Here is a 7,026-nt window from a genome sequence, read left to right on the forward strand (position 1 = left end):
TTTGTTCAACTTGATTTTAAATGTTTTGACGGAACAATTCAAGAGGAAATCCCGAAATGTATGCTCTTTCGCGGATGATATAGTTCTATAAGCAGAGACAAGAGAAGAGGTTAATTGCAACTTGAGTTATGGAGGAGGACATTGGAGTCGAAAGGTTTTCGTCTGAGTAGAAGTAAGACGGAATATTTATATTGTAAATTTGATAAAGGACTATTCGAAAATAATTTGGAAGTGAAATTGGGAGATCAAATTATACCTCAAGTGGAAAAGTTAGATATTTGGGAGCCATTATCCAAAATGATGGCGAAATCAGTGGAGATATTTCACATAGAATTCAAGCTGGGTGGTTTAATTGGAGAAAAGCTAAAGGAGTTATTTGTGACCGTAAGGTGCCTAATAACTTAAGGGAAAGTTTTATCGTACTGCTATCAACCGGCAAATGTTATATAGTAGTGAATGCTGGGCTCTAACGGGACAGCAAGAGCATAAAGTCGGAGTAGCAGAGATGAGAATGTTACGTGGGATGTGCGGAATAACACATAAAGATAAAATCGAAATGAGCACATACGTGAAAAAGTGAGGGTGGCACCTATTGAGGAAAAAATGGTAGAAAAGCGGTTGAGATGTTTGGGCATGTACAAAGAAGACCAAGGGGCACCAGTGAGAAGAGTGGAACATATACTTTAGTCCGATTAAGAGAGGGTAGAGGAAGGCCTAAGAAACACTCTTGGAAGTTGTTGAACGTGATCTCTTAATTAATAATATTCTAAAAGCTTAATAAATGATAGAGCAAAATGGCGTCTTGCAATCCATGTAGCCGACCCAACCTAGTGGGATAAAGGCTTGTTGTTGGTTGTTGGTAATTGGCATCAACCAGAACATAATCATGAAACTGGCTCAGAACATACACCTTAACAAAAAAATTCATCAATCTACTACCAGTAAGCTAAATGGCAGCCATAAGTCCGGCCTTTGATTCATCATTGCCCAGTCTAAGTCTAAACCAACCAAACCCCCTCCAAACACTTTGAAATTTCAAACAATAAAAAGAAAAATGTGAAATATGAATGGTCCTTGCTCCATTGGGGATACAAAATTGCAATTTGTAACATCATATGCAACGTTCAAGCAGCAAGGTCCTTCAAATGGAAAGTTTACCAGTGCCCCTACTTCGCTTTGGCAAGCTAAACTCAGCTATAATGCCTGTTATGTTCACTGTTTGATTGATACATTTCACAGCAACTTGTATGGGAAGAAACTTGTAGCGGTCTGCAGCTTCCATCACTCTCTGTAATTCTCTGAGCTCTCACCTCTGCCTGGCTGCTGCCAAAAGCCCCTTGGCCCTCACTAAAAATAAATAAATATGCAAGTCGTGTCAAGGGAAAAAATTAAGGTATAAGCAAACATAAATTTTGAACAAATAAGAGAATAAACCCAAAGCCCAACCCTTGAAATGAACGGTACATGTTTGTTAAGCCGATGCACTACCATGTCCAAGGATTGCCTGAGATTTTTAAGGTTGAGTTGATAAGTATGTCCAGACTCTGAATTTTTTTTTTTTTTAAGAAGTTTTAAAGCTTTGAGCCCTAAAACCATTGGACCAAAATCATCTAAATGGAAGGGAACGGACCAATTTAGGCTGTATGTACTATACCTGTGACTGGACCTGGAAGAGAATTGGAAAATTGAAATGAAAAGGCAAACAATAATCTTAAAAACAATGCAAAAATCTAAACCTGGAAGGAAAAAAGATTGTAACCATAAATCAAACCTTGGAAGCAAAAAATAAAAATAAAAAAAGTAACAAAATGAAGCAAAAATTATAACTATAAATCAGACCTGGAAGCGAAAAATATATAACCAAAATACAGTCATCTATAGACTCAAACCAACTTCAAATACTAAATCCAGGGATTCCGCATGGAAACATAAAATAATAGTCATCCAGGATGAATATAATCATCCCTACTCAGAAGATACTCATCCATAAACTCAAAATACAGTCATCCATACTCAAAATAATACAGTGATCCACTATTTTTAACAGTGAAGCACAATAAAGCCAGAAAAAATAAAAAAAAAAAAACCTAGTCATATGGGACTGGCAGAATGGGCTTCGGTTAGGATATAAAGTATAAACAAAACTTGTCCCTATATTTCGTCTGTCTCCACCTTTGGGTACGCATAGAGTTTAAGCGAAGAAGTAGAAGTACACTCGAGAACACCTTAAGCAAGCAATGAGTACCACTGTACCAGGGAGGAGCAGAGCGACAAACTACTTGAACGAGAGACAAACTGACGAAACAGGGGAAGAGACATAGCGAACGGCGTGAAGATGGAGACGACGACGGTGATTGGTCGACGGCGTCGTTGTGGCGTTGTGCGTCACAGATCAAGCGGAAGAACGGCGACTTGGAGGCTGAAGGTAAGAGAATCAGAGCATTTCCATACAGGAGTGGAGAGAAATTAGGGCGGGATGGATAAATCAGTGCAACGTTTTAAAACTCATCTCTAATTTGTAATTAATATTTTTTTGGGTTAAACGGCAATTTGCCTAAAATTCTTTTTTCTAAGTCACCTAACACCTTAAATTTTTTTCAGAGTATTTTTGTCTTAAATTAAAAAAAAAAATTTTTGCTCTACTATTAAATATAAAAAATATTAAATATTAAATTAAAATTTGATCAAGAGTTAAATGATATATTTGACCTAAAACTTTTTCTCCAAAGGCATTGAATATGCTAAACTTTCATGTTTAGAGCTTATTTGCCCTAAAAGTTTTAAAAATAGAGCATTTTTGCCCTTCCTTCTTCATCATCATCCTTTTCTTCTCCGTCCTCCTCCTCTTCTACTAACAAGATCCCACATTATCAGAGTCTAAATGCAAAGCTATAAAAATGGGTGTCTAAGATTCGCGAGCCTCACATCTAGCTCGGCATTTTCATCCCCCAAAAATGACTGCTCAAGCCCACAATGTTGCCACTTTGTCCATCAAAGGCAAATATATCGTTCTTAACTTTCCTTAAATAGATTGTCGTCATCCTCTCCCAACTTACCATGTGCTCCTCACGTAACATCTAAGCCACTGCTTTTGCCATCGTCGCCATGGTTAAGTTTGATGCTATAAAGTCTTTAGTGTTAGATTGGGAGGTGCAGCGAAAAATTAAAATTTAAAACCCCAATCACAATTGCAAACCGATCAAACTTGTTTAAGTCAAGATAAATAAAAGAGTTACCTTTTATTTTCAAATTTCTCACATGTTTCTTCAAATATTTGGATCTCAAGAAATAACAATATAAATTCGTTCCCTTTACCGATATCTACATGAAAAGTTTTCTAACAAGAATAGCGTGCCAACACTATTTGTATCTAATGTTCGTCCGTCCGTCAATCAGACGCTCCTTTTATTATCTAGGGTATTTTCGTGGCTCTCAGAATTTTGTCGTTAAGTGACTCACACTTCAAAAACTTGTCCACTTCTTTATATTATATAGATTAGGGTTTTTGTAGCTAATAAAATTAAATTTAAATATATTATATTATATATACACTAATATATATATATATTGAATTTTATATTTCATATACATATATATATACACACACACACATACAAATATTTATCATTGAATATTCACACACACATAATTCATTCACCTCAGATAAAGTATTATATTCATTGAATCTAGACATATTCCAAATTCAATAAACTTGGATATTATAGCTCAAGTTAGGCTATTTTTGTGTGCGATCTTATAGGCCCATATGAAATTAGCAATAGGCCAATAGCGTTACTAGTCCACAATTCACAAATGGCCTCTAGCAATGCATTACGACTACTCAATTCATATAAGGATTGATTATTTGATATAACCTATCATATAACCGTAGCACATCCCTTTTGTCACATGATATTTCAGTTAAGTGTGAGACATAGAATTGTAATTCTCCTTTACCTAATTGTTATTTTCTCAATCTCTGAGTGGACTGACTATAGCAATGGAAAAACTCTTTTCATTGTAGTATGGCCATATATTTTCTCAAGCTTACTCATCGAGGGGCCCAATAATATCTCTCAATTAATGTGAGGAATAAATTCCATCTTGACCACTCATATTCCTCTACATAAATATCACTAAACGCAATCATAGCCTTTATAATTACCCAATAAAATGTGACTTTTGACTAGGTTAAAGTTCAATGATCATCATATAGGAATCCATCATGATATCAAGTCAAAGAGCTTAGTGACATGGTTACATATAAGATAAACTTATGACTTGTACCATGCATCTTTCTCATAACAAGTTGGTCCAGCATTTTGTAACCTTTCAAGTACCTACAACTTTGATTTATATCTCTATAATTAATTAAAGTCATACTAATATTGTTTCATCTATGATCCCTCATAAATGACCGGCAAGGGACATTTAAGACAATTACTATGGTTTATCTAAGGATACAATTACCATAGGGAACATATAATTAATATGATAACAAAAGAAAACTTCAGTTTTCTTGAATTTAAACCGAACCCATTGACTTAGATAAAGTCTTGGGAAGTTAAATCAAACCTATAACCTTAAGTTTATGGGTTTAGTTTGGATTTATAATTTTTGTTAAGGGTTTGGACAAACCTTAGGTATAATTTGAGGGTTTTAGGACAATGTGGATAGTGAGTTGATAATTTTGGTATGTTTAGATGCTTAATAAGATTGTTAGAGTGTTTTGAAAGGGTTGGTGTTGTTAAATAAGGAATTTGAGAGTTTGGATACTTGGAATCTAGTGATTTTGAGGATTAGTCGAAGTGATAATTGATAATCATTGCTCAATTGTGTAGATTGAGTGTTACTTGAGAGCCTTATCACACGTATAAAACATATCGAGCTAACGTTGAGCCACAGTAACCCTTTTGTGACAAAGGGTTGAGGTAACGAAATAATTTACACTATTTGATTATATTTCTTAATTGTTTGTGAGTAGATATATATGTTTACTACTGGTGATTTGATAACATTGCATATTACAAAATATGATTTTTGTGCATGTGAAATGATTTCAAAATGGTGAAGTTTTGTAAAAGTTTTATATAATTGTAGTCAGAATTGGATATGTACACAAGTTTGGTATGAGATGTGCGAGCATCATCATGTTAAGAGGTAGGAGTTTACCCATAAGAAGGAGTAGTGAAAGTCCATATTGCATGTATCTCCTTAGTGTCTAGTGAGGCATGATGTTAGAGATTATTTCCTTAGTATGCATACAGGATACGACGTTGGAGAGTAACACTCCTTAAGATTAGTGATGCGGTGTTGGAGTAACAATACCTCAATTTATGTATGATAGGTGAGACCATAGCTCAAAAATGGAATAGGACATCTTTGGCCATGTAATGCTACAACTGAAGGTGAGCTCGGACCATTGTAAGGGTGTACTTGGTCCAAGAGCCTATAGTTTCAGTTGGGGTGACATGGAGGCTCAGATGGTAGATTGATCATGCTAGTGGTAAATAACTTCTGTTTATGGAAAGGATATGTTGTATATGATAAAAAGAGTATTTTTGAAGTATAATGACTTTACTTGCTTTTGGTTGTGCATGTTAATTAATAATAGTAAATTTTTCTATTACTGATATGTTTATCTCATCCCATAGTTATATTTTATAGGAGAGAGCTTCGGTAGAGGCAAGGGGGAGGAACAACTAAAGAGTGAAGAGCATTGTGTGTATAGCTCTTCTCTTTCCTATTTTAGGTTTGTAATGAATATGTCATGTTGTATACCAACTTAGGAGCATTATATTGTTTTGTTATCACTTATATGAGAATTTATGGGATGTGTGCATATCTTTGCCTAAGCTTGTAGTGACTATGATTAAATAAGTGTGCTTGGCTAAGATACTAGTACAAGTGATATATTTGTAATGGTTAATATGTTGAATTGACCAAAACTCTATTTTAGTTAAATTTGACACACCCTTATGTATTGTTTGAAATTAAGGGTTTGGTTGTCATTTTGAGTATGATTGGTGTTAATCTCTAAAATTTCATGTTATTTCATTACATCTTCCTTAAATTCTAATATATTTTGGCTCAATTGTATATATTTTTATTGACTAAATTGGGAAAATGTACATTTTATTTTGAATTTGTATTCTTAGCTTTGATTTGATATTTTTGTCCTAATTTCGTGTTATTTTAGTTCAAGACTTGATTAGAAGCATTTTTGGACTTTTGTTGATACTTTTGGAAGGCTTTTGAATGAAAAAATAAGTGTAAAAAGGATAAATTTTGTTAATTGTAAAACTAATTTAAAACTATTAAAGTCATCCAAAAGTCGCGACTTTTATCGCTGTTAGAAAAAAGCTACGTTTTATTTATTTAAAATTGATTAGGTATGACATATATATTGTCACACCCCCGATGCCAAGGGTATGATCGGCATAGAATATGAGAAGAATTCATATTCCATAAGCCTTAATAACCAAAAATTTTATTAAAATATTGATATACGTAAGTTATATATATAATAAAAATTCATAAAATTTTAAGTATATTTGTAGAAATTTCGGCAGAGTCTCCCCTGTAACTTGGGCCTCTCGAAATTTTTACAACACAACAGAACCTGTTGACCAAACCAGCATCCCAACAATTCACATAATAACTAAACAAAACCAAGACCTAACTATGATATACGCGGAGCAACAATTTATAATTTACAAAATACATTACAAGGTTTCATCAAAAGGATAATCACCCTGTGCTTCCTCTTTGCAAAAAGTAAGAAAGACTCTTAGTGGTCAGCTGGGGATGCAGGGTCAGCTACTATATCTGAGAACAAAGAAATTTCTGGTGAGTAGCGTTCCATTAAAAATTACACATAAAATCTATAAAGATAGGATAAATAGATTTAGTCTAAAAACATTGTCGTCCAGTATTGAAACATATACTTGAACTAAAGATTAAGAGCAATTCTTGTTCAACAATAAAATTCTGAAATTAAACAATTCAAATAAAATGGTATAGATT

The 7,026-nt window shown here is 33.9% G+C and overlaps 1 non-coding gene across 1 annotated transcript; it reads right to left on the reverse strand.

The window, feature by feature from the left end:
• Positions 1-892: 892 nt before the first annotated feature.
• LOC129321161 (small nucleolar RNA snoR113) lies at positions 893-989 on the reverse strand. Its single transcript, XR_008595949.1, has one exon. It is a non-coding gene; the product is annotated as a small nucleolar RNA snoR113 (small nucleolar RNA).
• Between the last annotated feature and the right edge of the window lie 6,037 nt (positions 990-7,026).

This window comes from Prosopis cineraria, unplaced genomic scaffold, assembly GCF_029017545.1.
Source record: "Prosopis cineraria cultivar Desert tree isolate PC_DT_omini unplaced genomic scaffold, ASM2901754v1 PC9, whole genome shotgun sequence".
NCBI classification, from domain to species: domain Eukaryota; kingdom Viridiplantae; phylum Streptophyta; class Magnoliopsida; order Fabales; family Fabaceae; genus Prosopis; species Prosopis cineraria.